Below are 27,596 nucleotides of genomic sequence, written 5' to 3' on the forward strand. Positions count from 1 at the left end.
CAGTTATTAAAATGGTAGTTTAGAGAGAGCGAGAGAGATTCTTATAATTACATCCATCTCTCCAGAAAAATAGGCACAGCTTCAACCAACGCTAATTAAAGAATCCCCAGCCGTTAGGGAGGGACGAGGGAGACACAAAATCCTATTTAATTAGTTTTTCCATGTTGTAAACGTTGAAAAGAAAGAGCAGAGAGATTTTGATGTTTTTATTTATTCCAAGCTATAAACTGATCTCTCCCTTTTTTATTTCTCTCGAGACTGGGGTGGTAGAAAGGTAATCACGAAAATCTGTTTCTAGTTCAGTTGCAGATTTTGGATTCCCAAAGCCCGTGGTAGGTAGATTTTATTTTATTTTCTCCATCAAAGTAGAGATGTTGCCACCTGGGATTAGGCTTGTGTGCTATTTTTTTTAATACAGGGAAAATTAAATCGCACTAGACTAGAATTTATAGGTCAAACCAATATCCAATGGAATACAGCCTATAAATATTACCTTAAGGCTTTGTTCAGAATTAGAAAATGTGGATGCTTTTTCCTAAAGAGAGTTATATATATCTGCAGTTGCGTATGAAATATCAGCTTAGTATAATTTATTTGAATTGAACTGAGCTGCCATAACAGAAACAACCAGTGGACAAGTGTGGTGCTGTGTCATTAATACCACCCACGTGCACACGTGACTCGAATGTGACTGCCAAGTCGGGACTTCACTTCTCACACTCCCTCGTCCACTCACCTATCAAAATAGACTGACAATGAGCTAAGCGGAATCTACAGCAAGCGGGACGCTTGCACTGAGTAATATCCTAGCACACACGCCACCCAGCTTTCCCAAGCACTTGACAGGTACACTTCTTGCACTCTGGCATCCACAGTGTAACAAAACCAGGCTATACTTTCCCTTTTTGAGGTTGTGGGTAGGTTTAGAGCAGCAAGGAACAAACTTATTACATTTTAGATTTAATACAGCAAAAGAGTACATTGCCTACAAAGATGGCAAAAAGATGAAATAGTAAAAAGACACACATTAAAGCAAAAACAGTACAAAAATAATAGGGTTAAATACAGTTACATCTTACAGATTGGACCTATGAGACCTTCTGGTGGAGGAGATCACTGCAGAAATCTAGTCACTATTGCTGTCTTAACCAGGGACTTCTCATACAGAATTCCACTGTAGGAAACTACAGAAAATTTTACTCACTAATATAAATTATTTTTTTTTTTTAATCAATTTTGACTTGATTATTAGAAATTAGAACTGATCTACAATTTGTGTTGTCCCTCCTGAATCCGACCACGAGTTATAAAGTTCTCATACCCCACCCCTTACCCTTCCTCTAGGTCAGGTGAGAGGGGGGTGGCTAATTGTATGCAAACAAAAGTGGTTCAATGACATCATTCTAATTTATGTCATACTTTCCCACAGTAACCTTCTAGAGGAACAATTTGATCGCCATATTTTTGAGCATACTTTCACCATCCTAGACACACCAAAGACTACTATGATATATCCATAATTGGGGTTTATGTTACATTCCTTTTCCAATCCTCAAACCTGGTGTTTGAATCCACATAAGCAATTATGTCCCTACATCACAGATGTATCCGTGGATTATGTTGACATCAGATTATTATTGCTATGACAGGAAAATATTGCATTTACATTGTGCCATGTGATGTATCTGGTATGGAGACAACCAGACTACCACAAGAGCATTTATCTTCAATTTTGATATAGCACATATTTGCTAATTAGGAATTACACAGTAAGGGCGCTGTCAGGCTTCCATATAAATCGGAACGCAATACACAGACTGGCTGGCAGCTCTCCCGACCCAATGTCACGCACAGTGTAGGTAAGACAAAGTGCAACACAAAGGGATGAGGGGAAGGGAGTCCAGACACTAGGGAGAGGGGAGTGGAGATCCCTAGGCTGATCAAATATCACCCTGTCTCCCCTACCGTCCCTATATTGGTCCCTCTCCAATTGCCGAACGGGAAACCTAAGCCCTGTATATCCTTAGAGCTAGGCCTTGGATAGGGAAGGGGGGGGGTGAACACTGGTCAGTCCCCACTATAAACTAAAGACAACAATTGTGACAAACACAGGGGGGAGAAACTTAGCTTGAGCAGACATCAGAGAGATTACACCAAATGACCTCCAAAGCACCAGAGAGGAAGTAATCTGACTGCAATGGCTCCAAGCCTTCACAAGGGAACATGTGAATAGCACCTCCCTGTAGCAAACTGAAAGTATATAAACAGGCAGACCAGGGTGTTAATCAGAGCAGGAGGGAGGTAGCTGCTGGGTCCTAAAGTAAGATAGATTTAAGAAGGCATCTGCAATGCCAAATGAAGAGATCTTCCGCAGCCAACTGCAGAGCAACTGTCAGTCACATCTGACACACCCGTGACAGTACCCCCCCTTCTACGAGTGACCTCTGGACACTCAGGACCAGGTTTCTCAGGATAAGAGATTTGGAATGAATGAACCAGCCAATATCGCGCAAGGTGTGGGAAAGACTTAGTGCAACACAGAGGGAAAGGGAGCCCAGACTCTAGGGAAAGAGGGAAGTGGAGACCTCCTAGGCTGATCTACTATCACCCTGTCTCCACTAACATCCCTGTATTGGCTCTTCACCAATCGCTGCACACGAACCTTGCCCTGTCTTTCCCTGGCATTGGGTTCCTGGCTAGGGAAGGGAGGGGGATGAGTGTTAGTCGATCCCCACTGACAACTAAAGACAACAAGAGGGAACAAACAAGGGAAGATAGCTTAGCTTTTAGTTGACTTCAGAGAGATTAACACCTGTCCTCATAGCTCCAGAGAGGATGAAGTAATGCACATGCTCCGAGCTTTCACAAAGGGTAATGTGAGTATCGCTGGCACCTTCCACCAACAGACAGCAGGTATTTATACACCCAGGCCAGGGTGTTAATTAGCCAGAGGAAGGTAGCTGCTGGGTCTTAGAGAGACAGCCTCTAAGAAGTTGTCATGCAAGGTGTGGGAAAGACTTGCAACACAAAGGGAAGAGGGAAAGGGAGTGGAGACCTCCTAGGTTGATCTAGTGTCACCCTGTCTCCCTTAACGTCCCTGTATTGGCTCTTCACCAATCGCCGCTCACGTGCCTCGCCCTGTTTTTCCTTGGCATATGGCTATGGCTAGGGAAGGAAGGAGATGAGCACTAGTCTATCTCCACTAAACACTATAGACAACAAGGGTACACAAACAGGGGGAAATTGCTTAGCTTTAGACGGCTCCAGAGAAATTCGCATATGTCCTCAAGCTCCAGAAAGGACGAAGTACTGCTCTTACTAAGCCTTCACAAGTAGTAATGAATATCGCCAGCACTTCCCTCTGAAACACAGCAGGTATTTATACACCCAGGCCAGGTTGTTAATTAGCCAGAGGAAGGTAGCCACTGGGTCCTAGAGACAGCCTCTAAGAAGATGTCTGTAATGCCAAATGTAGAGAACTCCTGCAACCAACTGCAGGGCGACTGTCTGTCACTTCTGACACACCCTTGACAGTACCGACCCCCCCTCTACGAGTGGCCTCAGGACCGGGTTTCTCAGGATAAGAAGTGTGGAATGAGCAAACCAACCTGGGAGCGTTCACCTCTGACGCTGAAACCCACATCCTCTCCTCTGGACCATAGCCTTTCCAGTGCACCAAGTATTGTAGAGAACGACGTTGGAGACGAGAATCTACCATCCTCAAAATCTGGAACTCCACATTACCATCAACCATTACTGGGGGCGGTGGAAGAGGTGAGGGCTCAAGAAGTTCCACATACTTTTTGAGTAAGGACCTGTGGAACACATTGTGGACCTTAAGGGCCTGAGGAAGTTCAAGACGAAACGCTGCTGGGTTAATGACGGCGTTTATTTTATAGGGACCAATAAACCTAGGTCCCAGCTTCCAAGAAGGAACTTTTAATCTTATATTCCTGGTAGATAACCACACAAAGTCATTCACATTCAGGTCCGGACCTGGCAAGCGTTTTCTATCAGCCATACATTTATGCCTGTCTCCCATGTTCTTTAAATTACTCAGAAGACCCTGCCATACCGAGGAGAGCGACGAAGCAAACCATTCTTCCTCAGGAACTCCTGAAGCTCATCCCCCACTAAAGGTACCAAACTGTGGGTGATAACCGTATGCATCGAAGAACGGTGACCTGCCGGTGCATTCTTGACAATGATTATTAATGGCAAATTCTGCCAGCGGTAAGTAGGATCCCCAATCCTCCTGATTTTCAGAGACGAAACAGCTGAGGTAGGTCTCCAAATTCAGATTGACATGCTCGGTCTGCCAATTCGACTGAGGGTAGAAGGCAGAGGAAAAGGACAGCTGCACCCCAGTCGAGAACAGAATGCCTTCCAGAACTTGGAAACAAACTGGGTCCTCTGATCTGACACCACATCGGAGGGAACCCCGTGAAACTTCACAATCTCATTTATGAACACCTGAACAAGTGTCATGGCATTTGGAAGTTCCGGCAATGCGATGAAGTGAACCATTTTACTGAACCTATCTACAACCAGCAAAACCACCGTTTTGCCTGCAGAAACCGGTAGGTCACTAATAAAATCCATAGACAAGTATGTCCATGGCCTACTAGGGATAGGTAGCGGAAGAAGAGTACCAGATGGACAGGTATGCGAAACCTTAGAACCCGCCCAAATACTACAAGCAGCTACGTGTTTAATCACATCCCGATGCAACCCCGGCCACCAAAAACGACGAGAGAGGAGGACCACGGTTGCCTAACCACAGAGTTATGATGTTCCTTAATTACTTTGTGGCGCAGATTAGATGGTGCAAATAACCTTCCAGAAGCGCAGGAGGCAGTGGCGTCCCCCTGCGCCTCCAACACCTCACCCTCCAGTTCAGGATACAGTTCCGAAATGACTACCCCTTTCTGTAATATCGGGGCAGGGTTCTCATGGTCACCACCACCAGGAAAGCTCCGGGACAAAGCATCAGTCTTGACATTTTTGACCCCTGGATGAAAAGTGACAACAAAATTTAACCTAGTAAAAAACAGGGACCATCTGGCTTGCCTAGAGTTGAGACTTTTAGCTGACTGAAGATATGACAGGTTCTTATAGTCAGTTATAACAGTAATAGGATGGACAGCCCCCTCCGACCAATGACGCCTTTCCTCGAACGCCAATTTGATCGGCAAAAGTTCCCTATTACTCACGTCATAATTTCTCTCAGCCGAAGACAATTTTTTATGAAAGAAAGCGCATGGATGCCATTTACCAGGGGACGAACCCTGAGACAACACAGCCCCAACCCCGACATCCGACGCATCGACCTTTACAATGAAGGGTTGGGAAACATCGGGTTGACTGAGTATAGGTGCAGTGGCAAAATCATTCTTTAAGTAACAAAAAGCCTGGAGGGAAGCATCCGACCATTTGGAAAAATAAGACCCCTTCTTAGTCTTGTCAGTAAGGGGTTTCACAATAACAGAGTCATTTTGGATGAATTTCCGGTAAAAATTAGTAAAGCCCAGAAAACGTTGTAGAGCTTTCAGGTTCTTGGGACGTTCCCAGTCAAGGACTGCACGGATCTTCTCCGGATCCATCCGAAAACCTGAAGATGACAACAAGTACCCCAAAAACTGCACTTCCTGAATAGCGAAAACACATTTTTTCAGTTTGGCATAAAGTTTGTTATCCCTTAATATCTGGAGCACCTGCTTAACATGCCCCCGATGAGTCTCAAAATCAGGTGAGTAGACCAAAATATCATCCAGATAGACCACAACCACAAATCTCCTCACCAAATGATGGAAAATATAATTTATGAAATGCTGGAATACCGCAGGTGCATTGGTCAAACCAAAAGGCATAACCAAACTCTCAAAATGTCCTTCCGAGCTATTGAACGCTGTTTTCCATTTGTCCCCTTCTCTGATTCTAACTAGGTTGTAGGCTCCCCTTAAATCCAACTTGGAGAATACCTTAGCTCCTACAACATGGCTGAAGAAATCAGGAATCAGAGGAAGAGGGTATGGATCACGGATGGTAATTTGATTTAATTCCCGGAAATCTAAACATGGACGTAGACCGCCATCTTTTTTGTTCACAAAGAAAAACCCTGCCGCCAGGGGCGAAGGTGAGGGTCTGATATGTCCCTTCCCAGATTTTCCGCAATGAAATCCTTCATGGCTTGTCTCTCAGGGCCAGAAAAATTATACAGTCTGGACTTTGGTAGTTTAGCTCCGGGAGCTCTGGATCAACATGTTAGGCTATGGGTTGAACTAGATTGAACTACTTAGTCTTCCTTAGTCAACCTTAAAAACTATGTAATAGGACAGTTATAAGCACGATGAGGAGGCTAATCCTCACACCCCTCTCAGAAAAAACGTCCTCAAAACCAGACAGAAAAGCAGGTAAATTTCCGTAGAGACAGTAGCAAGAGAAATATCTAAACAGTTCTCATGGCAATAATCTCCCCATTCAATGATCTCCCTGGCTTGCCAATCCACTAACGGATTATGTTTCACCAACCAGGGTAGACCCAAAACAATTGGAGTGGGAAGACTGTCCAGGACATAGCAAGTGATTATCTCACAATGAACCGACCCCACCCTCAGTTTTACATTATGAACAATCTGAGTTAGAGCTTTCTGTGTAAATGGCGCTGACTTGATGGAAGATGGGAATAGGTTTAGCTAAAGTACAGCAAACAAGACCATGAGTTCTCACAAACTCAGCATCAACCATGCTGACTCCAGCTCCACTGTCAACAAACACAGAAATTTTCTCGGTTTTGCTCTCTAGCACCACCTCTGCTGTCAGAACAAACCGGGAACTGCAGGTTGACGATAAATGCACCCCTTGCTTATCCAACTCCAGACTACCAAGGGTTAATCGAGTTTCCTTTTGTTTAGGAATCAAAGGACAGGCCCCAATAAAATGTCTCTTTTCCCACAAAAAACATATGCTTTTTTTTTGTGAATTTCCGGGGAAATGTACGATTCAGAGGCACCCCCTAACTGCATGGGTTCCTCCACCTCCCCTACTACTGGTTCACCGCCAGACTGCTCCCCCAGCAAAGGGGCATAACCCCGACAAAAAGGCCCCGGAGAAGGTGGCCTCACCCGTCTATCCTGAAAGCGTCTATCAACACGTATAGCCAACGACATGGCAGCCTCCAAGGACTCAGGGGCTTCATACACTGCCTAAGCATCTTTCAACCTTTCAGTAAGGCCTTGACAAAATTGGTTTCTAAGAGCTGAGTCATTCCATTTTGTATCCGTTGCCCATCTACAGAATTCAGAGCTGTACGTCTCCACTGACCGATTCTCCTGCAGGAGGCGACAGAGCCTCGACTCGGTCAGGGTCATCATAGATGAGGGCCAGGGCCCCCAAAAAAACCTCCACAGACTGGAGACAAACCGAATCCTGCGGCAAAAAAAAGCCCAAGATTGAGGATCTCCCTGCAGCAGTGAGATCACAATTCCCACTCATTGCTCCTCACTTCTGGAGGAGTAAAGACAAAGTACAGTTTGCAGGCCAAGTTGGATCGGCCTACCTGCAGAGACCCCAACATTAGCGACCTGCTGCTGAACCTTACAGCGGAGTTCAGTCACCTCCAGAGACAGACAGCACAGCTGCTCTGCCAGCTCTGCAACCAAATCCATAACCAAAGGAGAAAGAAAAAAAAACATGCTCAAACCCCCCCCCCCACACAAATAAAACCACATTGCAGGTGTTTTTTTTCTAAATATGTACGGCCGGCAATAATGTCACGTACAGTGTAGGTAAGACAAAGGCTGATGTAATATCACCCTGTCTCCTCTGCAGTCCCTATATTGGTTCCTCACCAATCGCCGAACAAGAAACCTAAGCCCTGTATATCCCTAGAGCTAGGCCCTGGATAGGGAAGGGGGGGGAGCACTGGTCAGTGCCCACTATAAACTAAAGACAACAATTGAGACAAACACAGGGGGGAACTTAGCTTGAGCAGACTTCAGAGAGATTACACCAAATGACCTCCAAAGCACCAGAGAGGAAGTAATCTGACTGCAATGGCTCCAAGCCTTCACATGAGAATATGTGAATATCACAGACGCCTCCCTGTAGCAAACTGAAAGTATTTAAACATCCAGGCCAGGATGTCAATCAGAGCAGGAGGGAGGTAGCTGCTGGGTCCTAAAGTAAGACAGATTTAAGAAGGCGTCTGCAATGCCAAATAAAGAGATCTTCTGCTGCCAACTGCAGAGCGACTGTCACATCTGATCTGACACACCTGTGACACCCGAGCCTGACGGCTTCATATAATTCTATGCAGCTGTCACGTTCGAGTCAAGAGAGCAATGGCTAGCCCGAGCATTGTGGTCCGATTTATACGGTTGTCTGACTGCGCCCTTATAGTTTTCTCTTCCCAAAACTGTCAGCTATTTGATAATTAATTTAGATACATACATAGATGCTGTTAGGTGTCCAGTGATATTGGATTTATTGATTTGATCCATAACAGAATCCCTAACTCGCGATCTCTAAAGAAGGTAGCTGTGTTTTTGTAATTCTGGATAAGCAGTTGTCTTAAATACAGTTTCTTTTCATGTATCCTGGTAGGACTTATGAGCTTCATAAAAATGTTCTAATATGAGCTAGCATGCTCTTTTGCTCCCTCCTTGTAATACTACATCCTACCTGTAGTGGAGACTGCAGGGAAAGTGTCTGGCTATTCACGGGTTCCCTTTGCAAAAGCAGTCGATCATCTGTAATTTCTGAAGTCAGACCCTTGATGATCAGCTGCCATTGTAATAAGTTGTCATGGTGAGACAAACCTTTTAAGCTAGTGGGATTTAGGGGGCGAGCTCAATCAATATTCATAAGAAAAGCTAATAAACTCTCAAGAAAGTTCCTTAGTGTCCTTAATTACTAGTGAATTCATTAGCTCGCCTAAAAAAAATTGGTTGCTGCCTCCGCAGGGTATGTTTTTCTCAAGTGACCTTGAATGCAAAGCGTTAATTTTAATATGCAATACTCTTATTTCCAGGCAATCTAGAGAGAAGTCATGTGGTGAATGTCTATGGTTTAGAATTGATGAGACAGCCACAGTTCTGGATTTCTGCCTGTTTCTGAGAGGTATAACTTTTTTTTTTCTGCAGATACTACAAAAATCTGTAAAAGGATTGACATTTCAAAGCGGAGAAACAAGATGATTGATGATTTTAGAAATGTTACAGGAAATGTGGTGCGCTGACTGCAGTTCAATGCAAGTTCCAAATAGCATGTGAGGAAAAATGTGGAATTAAAGGTGAAATATCACCATTTTGTAAACATGCAGTTAAAGGACCCTCTATATACTATAATTCCAGTGATCTGACATTTGCTGGTCATCGCCAAAACAAATTAACTCAGAATTGTCTGTGTACAAGGTTAAAATTTGAAGCGGCCAAGGGGCTTTTTTGCCTTGGAAACCCCATCTATTTAGGAGTAATCATTGTATGCTGGATATGTTGATTTGGGGGTAATCCAAAGGAGATGCAGCACTTTTAGAATAAAAAATGTCATTCTATTATCAAACCGTTAACAGACTAAAAATAAAATTACCATTTTGAAACTATAAATCCTCGGTCTGAACCTTAGATTAAGCCTTGCTGAATAACAGTGTTCCCCAACTCCGGTCTTCAAGAGCCACTAACAGGTCATGTTTTCAGGCTTTCCTTAGTACTGTACTGGTGATGAAATTATCACCTGGGCAATACTAAGGAAATCCGGAAAACATGACCTGTTGGTGGCTCTTGAGGACCTGAGTTGGGGAACACTGCTGTACGATAACAGCCTCCACACATTTATTAATAAATATTGGGTTTCTTTGGACTCAAGAGTTTAACAACAATTTTTTGACCATAGGTTGATTTTTAGACTGATCTTTACCTTCCGTGATTCCACTATTATGATTTTGACCCTTGAGTATGCACACCATAGGGGACATGATGGTGGGTATGGGCTATTGACCACCGAAGCTTTGCATTAATAACCCTAGAAGCGCAACATTCATGCCAATGCATATGCTACAGATTTTTTTTACCAAGTTGGCAAGTTCATCCATCCATAGGATAAGTGATAGCTTACTGATAACTTGGTGCTCAATTAATGGGACCCCTACCATCTGCAAGAATGGAGCTCGACAAGGCCCCCGCATGGTTGCACACTACCATTCCATTCATTCAGACCCCCACCGGTCAGCAAATTAACAGTGATCATGTAGATAACTGCCACCTTTGATGTAAATGATAGCAATTCAAAGAAAACCATAGATTTAATAGATTGCTCTTGGGGTCAGCCATTGCAGATCATTTGTAATAATGAGGATCTACCTTCTATTCCATGACAATACCAGTCTGAAATAATCTGGAACATTTTATAATTAGCCACATGGCACACAGTTTACAGGTTTTATAAATTTCTCAGCTAATAATGTTATAACATTTCACAGACAAGAACAAAATCAATATTAGGAGCAAGTCAAAGCTGATTTTTTTACAAAAGAAATTAACGTTGGCCATAAACATGTTTGTTCAGCAGATAGCTATTATTCCCGGTTCCTCCGTAAACATGAGCTCTTGGCTTGGCCTAGTACTCAACAAAGAGAGGCATCGGCTCTTCTCCCCCAAAAGCAAAAGGTTTTGATCGTTAATATTCCAATGGCTTCTCTCACCAACTGATGAGGTTTAGGGACGCCCAAATGAATATCAAATGGTTGGTCAGTTAAGCTAAAATCAGCTGGTTTGGCCAACTTTCATGAAATAAAATCTATAACTAAGGCAAGGGGCACAAACCAAATATTTCAAGTACATTAGCATGACTGCCGTCCTAAGGTTAGTAATGCACGTCTATAATGGACATGTAAATTGTGAATAGCCAATACCCATCAAACACTTCTATAAGATATGCAAACACTAGGGATAGACTCATAACAGTGGGTTTATGGAAGATAAAGATCAGTCCAAAGAGCAAAATATTCAGATCCTAGATGAAGCAAGGAGGAAAACATATGCCCATTAGTGTAGAAGGCTTCCCAGGCCATGCCCCATAGATCTAATGCTTGATCTCTGAGAAGAACACCAGGCTAACAACTGTTGTGGTCAGAATAAAGCCAATGTGGGTAATAAAGTCAAGTGTTTGAAGGAAAGGGCATAAGAACTGAAGACAGAAAGGGAAGTCACAGCCATGACTTCTCTAGTGCTTAGAAAAAAGGGGACATTGAAATTTAAAGAGTTGACAAGGCAATGGTAGAATCACAGTTTATAAGGTTTTTTCGGGAACTCTTTGGTAAGGCTGAGAAGACTGGAGCAGAATGGAACGAGATACAGTAAATGTGATTGACCTTCATTGCCGCTTGCGTCCTATAGCAATCACCTGATAAATTAGACATATAGCCGATGCCTACTTCTTTAGCTGCCAGGACTGAGGATTTTCATCGTAATTGAACCGGCTTAAATATTGAAAAACGCTGCCTATTTATATATGTTATTCTAATGATTAAACAGAGTTAATACGTTTTCACCATTCAGTTACAGTAGGAGTAATAGGCAATTTTCATTTACAGGCAGTTAGACTGCACCATTAAAAAAAGCGATTAAGAGAATCCATTCATGTTTCCCAGCAATCAGCTTATCCTCAGTTCCCAGTAAGAACACCTGTGAGGAATGAACATCAGAAAACTCAAATGTGTTTGAGACAAATTCTAGATCTTTAGAGCAGAACAGCCTAACACATGGCTTTCCCATATAATTTATAGTAAAAAACAAGGCTGAAAATAATTTAAAGGGGAATGTTACATGAATTTATCTTTCGACAGTGCATTTAGACAAATCAAATAATAACAGTAACTGGGGTCTGTGAGCTAGACTTCCCTTCAATGTTCAAAATAATAGGGGTCATGATGTTCTGTAAAGTACCCATCCAATTTGACACTGCTATTACTGCTGTGTTGGGAGCTTAAGCTGGATCTACATTGGCTGATTATCATGAACAACCATTCTTAGAAATGCTTGTTTCCCAAATCGACTTTTAATGGTTTTTAAAGAGAATCTATCAGTAAGATAAAGCCACCCCATATCATAAATATCTGCATGCAGGTCTTTAAAAGCTAAATCCATCATCACCTTTATATTTTCTATCTCTTGCTGCATTCCCTAGTAATCAACATTTGAATTAATATGCAAATGAGGTATTCTGTGCTCTGGGCGTGGCAGAGCACTTCCTGAGCCTATGCCTCCCGAGGTTGTATGATGGACAGCTCACTATCTAATTTCCTTGCCTGACATCTGACTAGAGAGTGAATTAAAATGCTGAATTCTCAGGAATGCAGCAACACATAGAAGATATAAAAGTGTTAATGAATTTAGCTTTCAGAGACCTGCATGCCCATATATGAGGTTTGAATGGGGTTGATAATACGGAAAGATTCCCTTTATGCAGGTGTAGAAGAACGGAGCACAGGGGATAAAACGCTGCAATGTCCTGCGGCTTCCAGGCCTGAACAAAACCCTGCGGAACTGATCTGGAGGAGAGAAGTTGCAGGAGGAACGGAATTAGCCAGTGCTCTGAGGCAGGTGACGGCGATGAAGCAAGCCTGGGATACAAAAGGCCAGCGCACCAAAACAGAAGAGGAAGTGACCGTTGGTGCTGTTGCAGCTCCAGCAGCCGTGTATACCAGCAAGGCCCAGACTCAGACGATGGTCAAGCAGCGAAAACCAGAGCTACGCCAGTCAGGGTCTAGACTTCACTCATTGATGGTCAAGCACCAAAGACCTGAACGACGCTGGTCAAGGTTCCCGACCCAGACAACGCCGGTCAACAGCCGAGGACCAGCCCCATTGATACGGACCAAGGAAACACTCGTCGGTAATCAAGTACCGAAGAAGCACTGAGGATATCCAGCCACAGACCCTTGCCTGGGCTGGTGATCGGAGGAGGCGAGTGGGACGAACCATCACTTTCAACAGAAACTTACTGTACTGGACATGGGCAGAGGGAGGGCTGTGTGCCAGACAGGGTCCGGCTGACACTAGAGCAGTCCAGAGAGAACTGATAGACATAGAAAATATGTGGCTAGTGAAAGGGAGCAGCAGCCCTTGTCAGGTCCAAAAAGCCGGGGAAGTTCTTAAAAACTGTCCCCGCCAAATACAGCATTTATCCCCCTCCCAACTAGAATTAGCTTGGACTGTAGACCCTGAGTTTATTCTAATATTCCCCATTGTACATTAACCAATATATTCCTGTTTATATAATTTTTTTGCCATTGTATTGATTCTGTGAATACTGTGTCTGTATAATCTGCCTCTAATAACAATCTTTTATTTATATTATTCTGTTAAGCAAATGAAAGTAGATTGTTGTTCCGCCTGGTGTCTCCGCTGTTGCATATAGTTCACCTGCTTAAACAGGCTTAAAAATCATCGTTCTCGGCAGCACATCATCCTGTGTAAACAGGACATGTGCCGCTGAGAACAATGACAGTTAATGCACACAGAATGATCTATTACTGATTATTCTGTGTGCATAGCAAATGTGGTTGGTATACACAAACAGGCTACTAAATGACCCCTGATCAACAAACTAGTAGCTGGTTGGCGGTTGTTTAAAGTCTCAAGTTGGTTGGTGTAAGCCACCCTTACACAGAAGCAAAACTGAATTTGTAGATTCCTTTGAGGATCACTAAAAAAGTTTGAGTGTTATCAAGTATGGTCGCCCTGTTTTTCTTCAATAGTTGAGGGTCTCTGCTCACTAATACCCACCATTGTCAGCACGGAACACATAGCAAGTCACACTTGCTATGTAAGAACACACACCTTAAAGACACACCTTTTACACTCACACATACACATGGGCCAGCTTTAAGAGGATCTAGCACTTGCTCAAAAAATGTAGTCAAATACCTTGTAAAAGTCCCTGAGATCTCCTAATTCTGTTGTTTTTTTTCCGTTTTGCTCTGCGTTGCTCTATTGCAGAGATAATAACATTTTATACTTTTGTAGCGCAGTATGTGAAGTCTCTGCTTGTGCTGCAATTGGGTGTTTTTTCAGAGGCTTCTTTGGAGGCATGTGCTTTCACTTCTCAGACACTGCCGGTAACAGCTTGGCAGTGTCTGAGACTGATAGACTGTTAGATCAGCTGTTGAGATGTAAATAACGCACACCACTAAAGAAGACTCAGTACACTTATATGGAGCGAGGCCGCACTCTCTAGACGGCTTCTGTCTGGGAGTATGCATATCACATACATCACCGTCATTCCCTGTTCAGAAACCGGCGAATTCTTGCAACGCACAGTGCATTCGCTAAGGGGATTCAAAAGTCTGAAGTCATACAGAGTGATTGCAGACTTTTCATTTTAGACCATACAACCCCTTTAAACTATTTTTTTTAGCAAGCGACAAGTCCTCTTTTAAAAAAGGCAATTAATCTATTAATATATTTTGGGGGAAATCATCACTTCCATGATACCTTATGCTTCTTTACGCTCAAGATAGTTGGCTGTATGTTTGTCCTGCTGTAGAATAATTTTGGAGCCAATCAGACTCCTCCTTGATAACACTGCATGATGGATAAATATCTGCTTGTATTTCTCAGTATTTAGGCTATGTGCCCACGATACAGAAATGAAGCAGAAAATTTCTGCAGTGTTTCTGCATCTCCCTTGCCAGAAAAAACGCATGCAGATTGTGCATGCGTTTTTCCTACAGAATACACGCGTATTCACATGCGTATTCACATGCGTTTACGCATGCGGACTACAAGCACTTTCCAGGCGATAGCATCACTTGGAAAGTGCTTGACAACTAGGTCACACTATATAAATCCATACAAACAGCATGGATTTATATAGTGTGACCGTAAAAAATAAAGCTATACTTACCGATCCCCCGCTGTGTGTGCTGCTGCGTGTGTTGTCGCGCTCCTTCCGGGTTGCCTGCATATCGCGAGACCGCCTGCGGTCACATGACCGCAACGTCATCTCAGGTCTTGGAAGATAAGCGCTGCCGGCCGGCCCGCGAGAAGGTAAATATAAACTTTATTTATTCTTTTATTCTTTTTTTCACAGGTACAATGGTACCCAGGTCTGGATGAGAGTCTTCTCTCCTCCAGAACTGGGTACCATCCGCACATTGAAACGCATATAATCCGTGTGTACAAATGTACAGACACGGATTATATGCGTCTCAATGCAAGTCAATGGTGGCAATTACGCTGCGCTTCCGCAAAATTAATGAACATACTGCAGATTTTTGAGCGCCGCAGAAACGCTGCGGAATAATCCGTAGCATGTGCATTGACATTGCGGAATGCCATTGAGGACCATGTGGTGCGGATTACCAAGCGTTTTTGATGCGTTTCCGCTGCGGAAATTCCGCAGCGGAAACGCAAGAAAAATGCATCGTGGGCACGCAGCCTTAGGACACTTTTAATCCTGTTCAAATTCCCAATTACATTTACTGAAATGCGGCCACAGACTTGTAGGGAGCCTCCCCCATGCTTCACTGTTGCCTGCAGATAGTCATTGTACTGCTCTTCAGCCTTTTGGTAAACAAACTGCCTTCTGTTACAGATACATATTTCACTTTTTGACCCATCAGTCAAGAGCACAAGCGGATATTTTTCTGCACCCAAGTGTCTATATTTTTGTGCATACTTGGCCTTGTTTGTTTTTAAGTTGTTTTTTGGCTGTAATTCTTTTATTGAGACCTCGTCACCAGACTTTACTGAATAGTAAATGGGTACAGCTGGGTTCTACTATTTGCTGCTAGTTCTGAACAAATGGCACTGCTGGACATCTTCTGATTTCAAAGGGAGGGAAACATGGTGTGCCTTCCACTGGTCTTCCTTGACCAGCCACTGTTTCTATGGTCCCCAATGTTGCTCATTTCTTGGTGCTTCTTCAAAAGAGCTTGAACAGCACATCTTGAAACCCTAGTCTACTTTGTAATCTTTACCTTGGAGATACCTTGCTGATGCAGTATAACTACCTTGTATCTTGTTGTTGCACTCAGTCTTCCCTTTATAGTAAAATTTCACTGTTCCAAGCCTCCTACATAAGCTGTCTCAGTTGAAGAGAACCTGCTACTTGCTGAACAAAAATTGAGTAACATACACTGTAAAAATTCTTGATGTCCACTTATTCTGCCGTTCTTTTCAGTTTTGTTCTGCATCACTACTGTCGTCACTGCTTTCTGGTTCTTCTATCCTCTAGTATACAGGCCCGGAGAGAATAAGACACAAGACAGGTAGTATGCGTCAAAAGACTCCAACTTTATTACAAAGCATAGGGTTTATATACACCCTGGAGGCAGAAACGGATTTACCATATATGGTCCGATCATACAATTTAGCTGTGCAAACAAAAACTGGTTTCTGTTCTCGTGAAGCCTATGCTTGTGTTGATACATTTAATCAGACACATTCTGATGACTAGCAAGGACACGTTAGTTTCTATTGATACAAGGAAGGAACATTTAGTTGTTGTTTTTGACCTAAAGTAACCATCAGACTTATACAGCATAGATGGGGTCTTTGAACGTGAGGGACCTCATCTTCTGCTATAACACTACATTGTAGAGTAATTCACATTCGTAGTGTTTGGAGTTCAGCAAACTGAGCTCTAAAACTAATAGATGTGAATATCTCTTCAGGGATTTTCACAAGGTACTTAAGTCAATCTTTTTGAGCAAGTGACAGGTCCTCTTTAATGACTTTGTTTCCAGCTACATGTGAAATGATGATCATTATCACCTGTTTGATATAATTGGTTACTCATACACCTTACTATAATCCTACAAAATCCCTGACTTTGTGCGATTGTACCGAGAAGAATTGATGCTGTTTTGAAGGCAAATGTGGTCTCAATAAATATTGGTTTGATTTAGATTTCTCTTTTGTTCATTCACTTATTAAAAATAGATAAAAATAAACTATTAAGACTTCTATTTTTGAAGCCATTTTTACTTTGCACCAATTTTTCCACACTTGCCTAAAATGTTTGCACAGTACTGCATATACCCACACATCTAAAGGGGTTGTCCACTACTAGAACAACCCCTTCTCATACCCCATGTTTGGCCCCGTTACCCATTAAAAAAAAAAAACACATATACTCCCCTCCTGTGCCGGTAGTGGTGTCGGTACTCGCTTCTCGGGGCTCACTTGAGGTTGTTATGTCACGTGAGCCCTGTGCCCAATCAGCGCTGGCGTCACTGTCCCTTCCTTTGGAAAAATCGAACATCATAAGAAAGTCAGAGCGCAGCTGCGGCTTCCTGTGGATGTTCAATACATCCAAGGCGAGGAAAGTTAATTAAGCCAACGCTGCTTGGCACAGTTCCCAGGTGACACCATAACCTCACGTGAGCCCCGGGAACGCGAGTACCGACACCGCTGGAACGGCGCTGGCACCGGAGGTGAGTGTGTTTTTATTTTAATGGGGCCAAACATGAGGAATGAGAAGGAGTTGTCCTAGTAGTGGACAACCCCTTTAATATCCCCTAATGTAACACGTTATTTATATCTCACGGTGAACAGCAGAAAGTTCAAAATGTAAAAAGACCCTTGTTTGCATGGCTTTACCTCCCACACCTTAAAGATATACTGACAGGGAAATTAAAGATGGTGATGTCTGTAAAGCGTTGCGGAATATGATGGCGCTATATAAGCGATTAAATAAATAAATAAATTATATTAAACCACAAGCCGTTTGTATGCCATCTTCATGGAAATGCCCCCACCTGCATAAATGTATTGTCTTGCACTAACTGGAAATCATTATCCCACAGCAGGAAGGTTTGCAGATAGAACATTTCTCAAAACCTCGTATCTTCTCTTTTTCCTATTTACATAGGTAGTTAGTTACATCTAATTTGTCTGTACAAACACGCGGGTAAACATGGCGGGGACGGGCTGTATACACTTATGCTTAGTCGTGTTTGGAACTCCTGAAATCTTCATTCTCTGAAGTCAAGAAACTTATGCAAATGAAGCGCTCCAAATCCCCGACCTCAATAAAGCTAATAAAACACTGTTAATGTCATATTACTAGAAATTCGATGCATGATTAATACCTACTCGAAATCCACGCTATGTTGCAATACTTTGCTTTCATTAGCATTACTTATTCATAATACTTTTAGAGGAAGTATGGCCCAGAATATAAGTTAGGCTTAATAAACTCTAAAATATGTATAATTTCCCATGCTGGCCTTCTTTTTCATTGGTACTTGGAGTTTTATTATATGTATTAGAAAAAGGTTACTGAGCTCTATCCCATAGAAAGAGACCATTTTGTATATATTATTCATTTTCCAGAAATTAAAGGCTGCTACCGCGGGTCTGGCTTCTCACGCCTCGGCGGATGGCTGATTTTGCTTGGGGAAATTGCTGTTGGGTATGTAATTCCTTGCAGTGGCCACTACTGGAGAAATGTGGTATTACATGACGCCATTCAAGTATAAGGTCAAGCATATGAGACGGAGGAGTTGAGTCTGTCCTAACAAGATATGAGGTTTATTAGTAGTTCTCCAGTCTTACGCATATAAAGAGGTCCTGGGTAGAAGACCCTACTTTATGATGTCCTTTTGGCCTAATAGACCATATAAACAGGAATTGTCTTTGTGTTACAAAGTTTTTATCTCCTTTTTGCCAAAATCCATACCAGTTGCAGTAAATGGGTCATTGGTGGATAATACAATACAATTATGCTCCCATCGATAACCATGTAATTAATGGACAGCATCACATTGCAATTCCAGGATCAGAGGTAGCTCAGATCCCTGCCACCTAAAGGGGTTGCCTGATGGGTAAGATTTTTTTTTTACCAATAGATTAAAAAATATAAAGATCAATACTCCCTTCTTCGATCACCATCAGCTGACAATCTCATGGTGCCCAGATCCTCTGCAGTTTCTGCTCCCACTCAGGAAATGCTGGACAACAAATCACTGGTTTAGCCGCATACCAATGCAGCATCTACTAACATTACCGGTGTATCAAGATGGGATCAAGAGGTAGAGACCAGAGTCGGAACTGGAGTGGTTTTGGATTGTTGAGGTTTTATTTTTTAACACATTCTGAGCTGTTGGTGAAAAAAATCTATGTATCAAAAACCCTCTTTAACCACTTTGATTCCACAATCAATAGGGACTGTTACATCCAAAGGTATAAACAAGGGGAGAGCCCTCCAATAGGGGGCTGATAATTGTTTTTATTGATTATCAATTAAAGGGGTTGTCTACTACTCGGACAACCCCTTCTGAATCCCTATATTTCCCCCTAGTAAAATAATAACACTTATACTCACCTCTGGCGCCATTCCAGTGGTGTCATCACTGGCACTCCCGGACCTCAGGTGACATTGTTATGTCACGCAATCCCTGCTGCCAATCAGCCCTGGCTTCATTCTTCTCTCCTATGGACATAATTGACATCCGGAGGAAGAGAGAGAGCAGCCGCAGCAATCACTCCCTCCGGATGTCTTCATTTGTCCAAAGGAGGGAAAAGTAAGCCAGCGCTGATTGACTGCAGGGATTGTGTAACATAACTATGTCATGTGATCCCCGGGTGAGCCAGTGTCGACACCACTGGAATGGCGCCAGCACTGGAGGTGAGTATAAGTGTTATTTTACTGGGGGGAAGCATAGAGATTGAAAAAGGTTGTCTGAGTAGTGAAACCAAGGACAGGTCTCTTTTGATTGTATGTACATAGGGAGAAACTTGTCAATCACTTGGAACGACACTGGGAGAAGCAGGCCGGGGCCCATACAGGATCTTCAAACTACATTTTTTCTGAAACGCAACAAAGTTTTTAGAAAATATCTGTCTGCAATTGTGCAGTAGGGGTCTGATTCCTGCTGCCCATGGCTTAGAGCCATTTAAGACATATTCACACTATGAGCACTTTTAAAAGTCTAGAGGAGTTGGATGACAAACTCTATGGAGGCTTTTCCCCTTTACACTAACAGCTTTTAAGAAGACAGTTGTTCCCACTAAGTGGCTCTTCAGGGTGCTGTGTAGTGGGTGAAATTAGGCTATTAGTTCATCATTGATCAGACATCTGGGAGATGCCTTCACAAGAGGTAATCCGCAGTACCGCTGCCTCTTTATTATTTGTTATTGGCTTTCTGTCAAGTTATATTGCCATCTTTCTCTCAGAATTTGACTCCTCGTCATTCTGACTACTTCTGTATCAAGTACATCATTAATAACATGAGTGATGTTTCTCTCTTCATTCTTTCAGTAAACAAAGCCATAATGCCATAGATGCCAACCTTTCAGATGCTTTGGCAGGGAGGCTTATCTTGAGTTTGCCCACCCCTTCAATATTAGTAATACCACCATCCATATTGAAGAGGTTAGGCACCTTGAAATGGTCCATATCACCGACAAACTGCAAGATCATCAAATATTAGAGAGAAAACCGTCCCAAGGGTCATACTACCATTCCGTCCTGTAAAGGATTAGTGGCAAACAAGAGTTTATAGTTGCTGGGCTTAAAGGGAGTATGTCATCACAGGGTTTTGCTATGTAATCTGAGGGCAGCATGAAGTAGGGGCTGAGACACTGATTTCAGTGATGTATAACTTATTAGGCTGTGTGCTGTTGTTTCAATACAATGAGTGTTTTATCAGCAAGGGGTTATCACTAAAGGACATGTTGCCCTCTTGAGTCCTGGTCCAACCATCCCCCAGCACTGATGTGCAGATCACTGTCAATATACAATGTACAATATACACAGAAGGCTATAATCAGGGGTGTGGGCAGGGTCAGCTTTCTGAGCGCAGCTGCATCTAAAAACTGATTATATCATAAACTGCTGCACACAGTAAACTAAGTGATAAATTGCTGGAATCAGGGTCTCTTTCTCTACATTACTCTGCTCTCAGATGGGGTAGCAAAAACCTGTAACAGATTCCCTTTAGGGTATGTGCCCACAATGTAGATTTGAAGCAGAAATTTCCTGAGCATTTCTGCATCTCCTTGGCAGAAAAAACGCATGCTGATTTTACATGCGTTTATGCGGTTTTCCAAGCGATTTTGAGCATCACTTGGAAAAGGGCTTGACAAGTTGGTCACACAATATAAATCCATGCAACTGGCATAGATTTATATTGTGTGACCAACTTATGAGGAGATTTCTGCTTCAAATCGTACATCTAGTGTAAATAAAAAGAATTAAAAAGTAAAAAGAAAAAGAAACCTTATACTCACGTCTCCGGCGGCCCCTGGTCTCCTCCCGGCGGCGATCCTCTCTCCTCGGAGTCCCGCGGTGTACTGGCAGGACATGCGGTGACGTCATTTAGTCAACTGATGGTCACGCGACTGCTGACGTCAGCGGTCAGGTGATGGTTGTGTGGCGCCCCTGAGGGTTCGACCGCCACAGGAATGCTGCACTTCTTTAATGGAGTGTGGTGTTCCTCCTCTGAGGTAAGTCCGGTGCGATGGTAGTTACCTAGTTTTGCATCCAACACCACATGTCTACCAGAGGGAGCTAGTATGCACTAGGTGCTGCTCCCCTGGTTACAGGGAGACTGGGGAACACAAAGTAGTAGGAACCAGTTAGTGGGTGTGGGTGGAGGAACAGTTAGTTAGTGACACTTCTAATTTCATATTTAATAGTATGCCATCTTTGATCTTTGTCTTTTCGGTCTTTCTGCTGGTTCTTTCTGGTCCTGTGTGGACCTGTCCTGTCAAGTGGTCGTACTGTGCTGTCATGAACTGTGTGTTAATGTGACTTCCCTCCGGGAGCGCAGATCCTGTGTGGGCCTGCACCGGCATGGGACACAGCCCTCGTACCCCGATCTATGGGACGAGAGGGAGGTTGCAGACGAGGAATGTCTCAACCCGGCCAAGGACCAGGATCAAGAAGGCCCGGGAACTTTAGAGTGTGGCTCCCTAGCAAATGGGTCCCGGGGAGTATGCAGACGGAGCGGAGTACGCCACCTGTCCTCTTCTACCTGATCTATTCAGAGGGATTCCGGCTGCAAGAGGGGTACCGGCCCCCGACACCCGACCTCGTACTCTATGTCCAGGACGGGAAAGCCCGGTTAGGCCCTGAGGATCCCGCCGGGCTTGGGATGGAGAGGAATTGCCACCCGACCCCTACACCTGAGAGGAGCTCAGAGAGAGACCCGGCCTATCTACACACGCACAGACGGGAATGGGTGAAGTCTGTAGTGCAGGAACACTCTGGTGTAGGGATGCTACCTCATACTGGACTTCCTCGGAGGTAGTCGGACCCCCGTCCCTGGTGGCCGCAGGACTCCGCGAGGAGCAGGGAGAAGCCTTGCGCTGCTTATGAGAACTGTGAGTAAAGCCTTGGAAATTCATCCCTATGGCCTCCGGACTGTTCATTACGCGCCATAACACGGCGAGACGGTGCCCGCACTCCCACACTACTACCCCCCTTTATCCTGCCTTGCCTGCCCTGAGGCCGCTCTCCACCTGTGGGGAGCAGCGAGAACTTTAGCCGCCATGACATCGGGCCTCAGCGGACTGTTAGCGGCGCTGGTGGTGCATCACCAGACACCACAGGTGGCGTAGTCGACACTTACCACTCAACCCGGAAAGCCCTAACATCATTTTCAATGTGACGGCCCTGGGCACGGAACGGGTCCAGGCCACGACTGCATCCCCATTCTCAAAGTCGGACCCGGCTCCGAGTACCCCATCTTCCCAGGGCAGGGCTTGCGAGCGTCACAGTTGCATGACCATCAGCTGACTAAATGACGTCACCACAGCTCCTGCCAGTACACCGCAGGACGCCGAAGAGAGAGGATCGCCGCCGTGAGGAGACCGGGGGCCGCCGGAGAGGTATGAATAATTTTTTTTAACTTGCAGGTACGATGGTACTCGGGTCGGATGAGAGTCTCCTCTTCTCCCAACCCGGGTACCATCCGCACATTGAACCGCATAATATCCGCATGTATACATGTATACATGCGGATGTTATGCGGTTCAATGCAAGTCAGTGGGCGCGATTTCGTGGCGAAATCGCACCCAAATTGATTGTGCTGCGTTTTTTTCTGCAATGATAATCCACAGAGGAAATTTCCGCAGCATGTGCACAGCACATGCGGATTATCATAGGGAAACATGGCAGACATCTTAACAAGAGATTTTAATGCGTTTCTGTGGCGGAAATGCCGCTGCGGAAACGCATTAAATCTGCATCGTGGGCAAACAGCCTTAAGTGAGATCTAAAAGACAAACAGAACTTTCCATATAAACCTAGTCTAGTCTGACCTTCAAATGCTACACATACCGCCATGCAGGCTAATAACAGTACCCACAGTGTGTTAGGCCTCATTGAGACGTCCTTTTTTTTTCTCAGATAGGATATATACCCATTATAGTCTATGGACCTGTTCACATGTCTATGTTTCTTGCGAGTGTCTGCAAAACAAAAAACAAGACGTCCATTTCTTTTGCAAGTAACGGGTAAATTCTCCCATTCAAATCAATGGGTCCCTGAAAAAATAGCATCCAGATGCCAATAGCACCTGTGTGTCATCTGAATACTGTCCATTTTTTATTTTTTAATGTTAAAAATGGACACACGGATCAATAATGGATGAAAATCTGATCCAACACACTGATGGAAAAACAGTCCTTTTTTTCATATGGAAAAAAAATCGACGTCTGAATGAGGCCTTAGTCCACGTGCACACATTGAGTATTTGGTGAGTTTTTTACCTCAGTATTTGTAACATACCTCCCAACATTTGAAGAACAGAAAGAGGGACAGATCATATGGCGCTCGTATTTTGGCCACACCCCAATCCACACCCATTTACCATTTCTTTCTACCCCTGGCAGGAGGAGTTGTCTGAGGGGTGGTGGTAATGAGGGACATTCAGCAGACGCCCAAGACTGCAAGGTGCAGACCCAAATCTGGGACTGTCTGCTGTATCCGGGATGGTTGGGACTAGAGATGAGTGGATGGATTCCTGGGTCTCTGGTCCAGCGTCCAGATCAGTGCTATCTGGGAGGCTGTGAATCTCTTACTTTCCGGTGTTCCTGACGGCGTTTTATAACCCAGGGCCGGCAGGACGTCATGTGTGTCTTGCTCATCTCTAGTTGGGACCTGTATATTATTTTTTGTTCCTTCATTCACAGTTGAAGCCGCCAGAACTTTCTCATCATTATGTAGCTTCATTATACGACATCTGGCTTTTTTGTGTCCGTAAGGCCGTGTTCACACATTGCAGAGATACTGTGTTTTTAGTTTTCTGCAGATGTTCGTACCAAACTACACAATAAGGGTATGTTCCCATGGTCAGGAGCAGCTGCGGGTTTGACGCTGCGTGTTGTTTGTAGAAATCCCATACCCACTATGTGTCTCCGTGCACCTGCAGATCACCCGCGGACACGGACATGCGGCGCATCTTTACAGGCCGCAGCATGTCAATTTGTCATGCGGAGTCGCTGGTCTCTGTAAGAGAAATTAGATCAGTGCAATGTATAGGATCCGGTGAATCCGCATGGTTCAATGAACAGCATAAAGTATACTGCGTTCAAAGCGCTGCCTGAACGGATCGTGTGCACATACCCTAACAATCTTCTCCCCCTTAATTGTTGCGTTCTTGGTGCAGATGTGAAGCCGCGTTTGTAATGTGCTTTTTATAGTACAGAAAAGCTTTGATTCTGCACTTGACGCGCCCCCAGGGCAGTGGGGTACTCGGTGTCCGGGCCTATGGATGCTGGGGGGAATATGTCACAGTGGCTGGCCCGGTCCGTGGCCCAAGGCGGTCAACAAAAAGGGGATAGTTTATATGGGATTTGTAGTTTGATCGTGACGCCACCTGTGGTTTCTGGTAATTTGTACCAGCGCTGCTGCAGACCTCTGAGGCAGTTGATAGGCAGCTAGGATGGAACAGCTCCCCACAGGTGGAGCGGGCCTCAGGGCAGTGTAGAGTTTGATGGTGGGTGGTGATGCTGGGGCTTGTAGTGCAGTCGGGATGGCGCAGCAGGAGTAACTGACAGAGACAGAGGATTCTCTTCAATACCTTTACTGGTGCGGATGTCAGATACGGTCCAGGGTACTCGGTAAGAAGGGTGAACTTCAGGAATTCTCCCCAGTGAGCGGGTATAAGGCCTCCTGGTCCGTGTCTCCCTCTCTCTAAGCTCCTGGCCAGCCTGCAACTGGGCCTAGCTTCTGTGTCGTGCTTCTCTCTTCACCTGTCGCTTGGTAGTAGGACCTTCCGCTGGCAACCACTATCCCTGGGCGCCGGGGCCTTCGTGGTTCCTGGTCCTGTAATGGGTTTAGCTTCGGGTCTGCCAGGGACTTGTAGTCCTCCTGGTATGCCGGTGATCCCTACTGTAGGCGCGGACCCGGTGTCCGGTTTGTATACTCGGGGTGAGCCTATGATGCTCCTCTGCCCCCTCAACTCCTCTCTCCTCTCCTCTTTTCCTTCGGCCACACTCGAGGCCCTCAATACAGCAGCAGACGTGCTGCGTCTTCGCTGCTCTCAGCGTCAGCACGCTCCCTCTCAGACTGAGAGTATCTCTAAACTGAACTGCCTGGCTCCACCCTCCATATATATATCCCTAACGGGCTCCCTCTGGTGGTATGAGGTAGAAGGGTGGAGGTGTTTGTATGTAATGAGGGCCTCTTGTGGAGAAGTCCATCCATGCACCCTTTTGGGTCCTGTGGTACCTGTGAACAGCAGGGTGCCACACACTTAAAAATGTATCTGCAGTTTTTTACATGCGTTTCTTTTAGGCTCCACATAGAAGACAAGAGAGAAAAAAAGCACCAAAACCATACAGTTTAGCAGCGTTCTTGAGGGCACAGTGGCGCCTTTTTTGTTAAAGTAGTTTTTATTATGGATTTTTTACATAAATGGGGTAAAGAAAAAGAGGGGAGACATATTATAAATACACAGTAATATAGAAGAAGGGGGGAGACATATTATAAATACACAGTAATATAGAAAAAGGGGGGATACATATTATAAATACACAGTAATATAGAAGAAGGGGGAGACATATTATATATACACAGTAATACAGAAAAGGGGGAAGACATATTATAAATACACAGTAATATAGAAAAAGGGGGGGAGGCATATTATAAATACACAGTAATATAGAAAAGGGGGAGACATATTATAAATGCACAGTAATATAGAAAAAGGGGGGAGACATATTATAAATGCACAGTAATATAGAAAAAGGGGGGAGACATATTATAAATACATAGTAATATAGAAAAAGGGGGGAGACATTATAAATACACAGCAATATCAGTAATATAGAAAAAGGGGGGAGACATATTATAAATACACGGTAATATAGAAAAAGAGGGGAGACATATTATAAATACACAGTAATGTCAAGGTAAAATATATATATTATAGAAAATCAATTAGTTTCTTTTAATAGATTACCTAATCAGTTTGAATTAATATAGAGATGATGGAATAATCTATGTGTATGTATGTATGCAAATGTGTATATGCACATGGATTATGTTAATAGTTAATGAATATATAACTAACAGTTTCTATTCTTATTGTAGACATGAACAACTAAATGATTTCCTAGGAATGACTTGTGCATGGCTGATAACAGAGAGATTCATGTCGAGTTGGCAAAGATGGCTCTGAGAGACGACTTCACCCCTCCTATCAGAATTCCTAAGGCGTTACTGAGGCCAAGAGATAGATGGATGAGAAAATTTCAGTGTGCCAAGTTATCAGAAAGAGCAATGAATTTTACTAATCCCACCTAGAAGTAGAATACTATATAACCCCATATCTACGTAATTAAGTATGCCATTTTGGGTGGTTCAGTCTCTGAGTGAAGTTTTTCAACCAGATTAGCAAATCTGGTTAATTCGCTTATTTGCATGTGTGACACCCCAGGGGTCTGGTTGCCACAGTGATAGAGATATTACGTCTGAGAGCAGGTGGGAGGTCTCTTGGTCAGGAATCCTATGCATGCCACACCTCCTGCACAGTCCTGGGAGGGGAAGAACTTCCCCTATATAAAACTGGGGCTGAGGCAGGGTTAGTGAGTAGAGAAGAAGTAGAGACAGAGAAAAGAAGCAAATATAGGAACAGAACATCAGGAGCTCTGTGGGAGCAGTGTTACAAGGAGTCAGGGGCTGGCAGCTGCAGAGCTCGCCCTGACTGAGAAGATTTCTTACCGGACCCGGAGTCCGAGGCTGTGGGGACTAACTCCTACCCAGCAGCAGAATCCGTCAGGCAGGGGATTCCAGGTCCTCTGGCCAAGAAACCCGAAGGCACGGTCACACGCATGGGACCAGCACCGCCGTCGTGGAGCGGAAGCTACTAGAAGGCCCCGAGTCACCGGCCATACGGGTGAGCACCACACGGTACACTGAGGGACGTGGGCTACTTATACCCGCCTCTAGCAAGGTAGCCAGAAGAGTACAGTTAGTTTGGGAGGCCTACAACTCCGCCTGGCCAGGGGAGATCCCATCTGCTCAAGGACTGACCAGGCCCCAATCGCTAGCCAGTACTCCGGGAGGGTCTATCTTTGTCACCAGTAAAGACCCTGAACTACACCGTACCGTCTCCGAGTGGTTCCTGCTACCCCCATCAT

At 44.2% G+C, this 27,596-nt stretch overlaps 1 long non-coding RNA gene across 1 annotated transcript; it reads left to right on the forward strand.

Moving 5' to 3' along the window:
- Window positions 1-247: 247 nt before the first annotated feature.
- LOC141270975 (uncharacterized) lies at window positions 248-27,114 on the forward strand. The gene is made up of 3 exons (XR_012321786.1): window positions 248-332; window positions 9,032-9,120; window positions 26,548-27,114. It is a non-coding gene; the product is annotated as an uncharacterized lncRNA (long non-coding RNA).
- Window positions 27,115-27,596: the final 482 nt, after the last annotated feature.

This window comes from Phyllobates terribilis, unplaced genomic scaffold, assembly GCF_046119375.1.
Source record: "Phyllobates terribilis strain yellow unplaced genomic scaffold, ASM4611937v1 Scaffold_5__5_contigs__length_657084704, whole genome shotgun sequence".
Lineage (NCBI taxonomy): Eukaryota > Metazoa > Chordata > Amphibia > Anura > Dendrobatidae > Phyllobates > Phyllobates terribilis.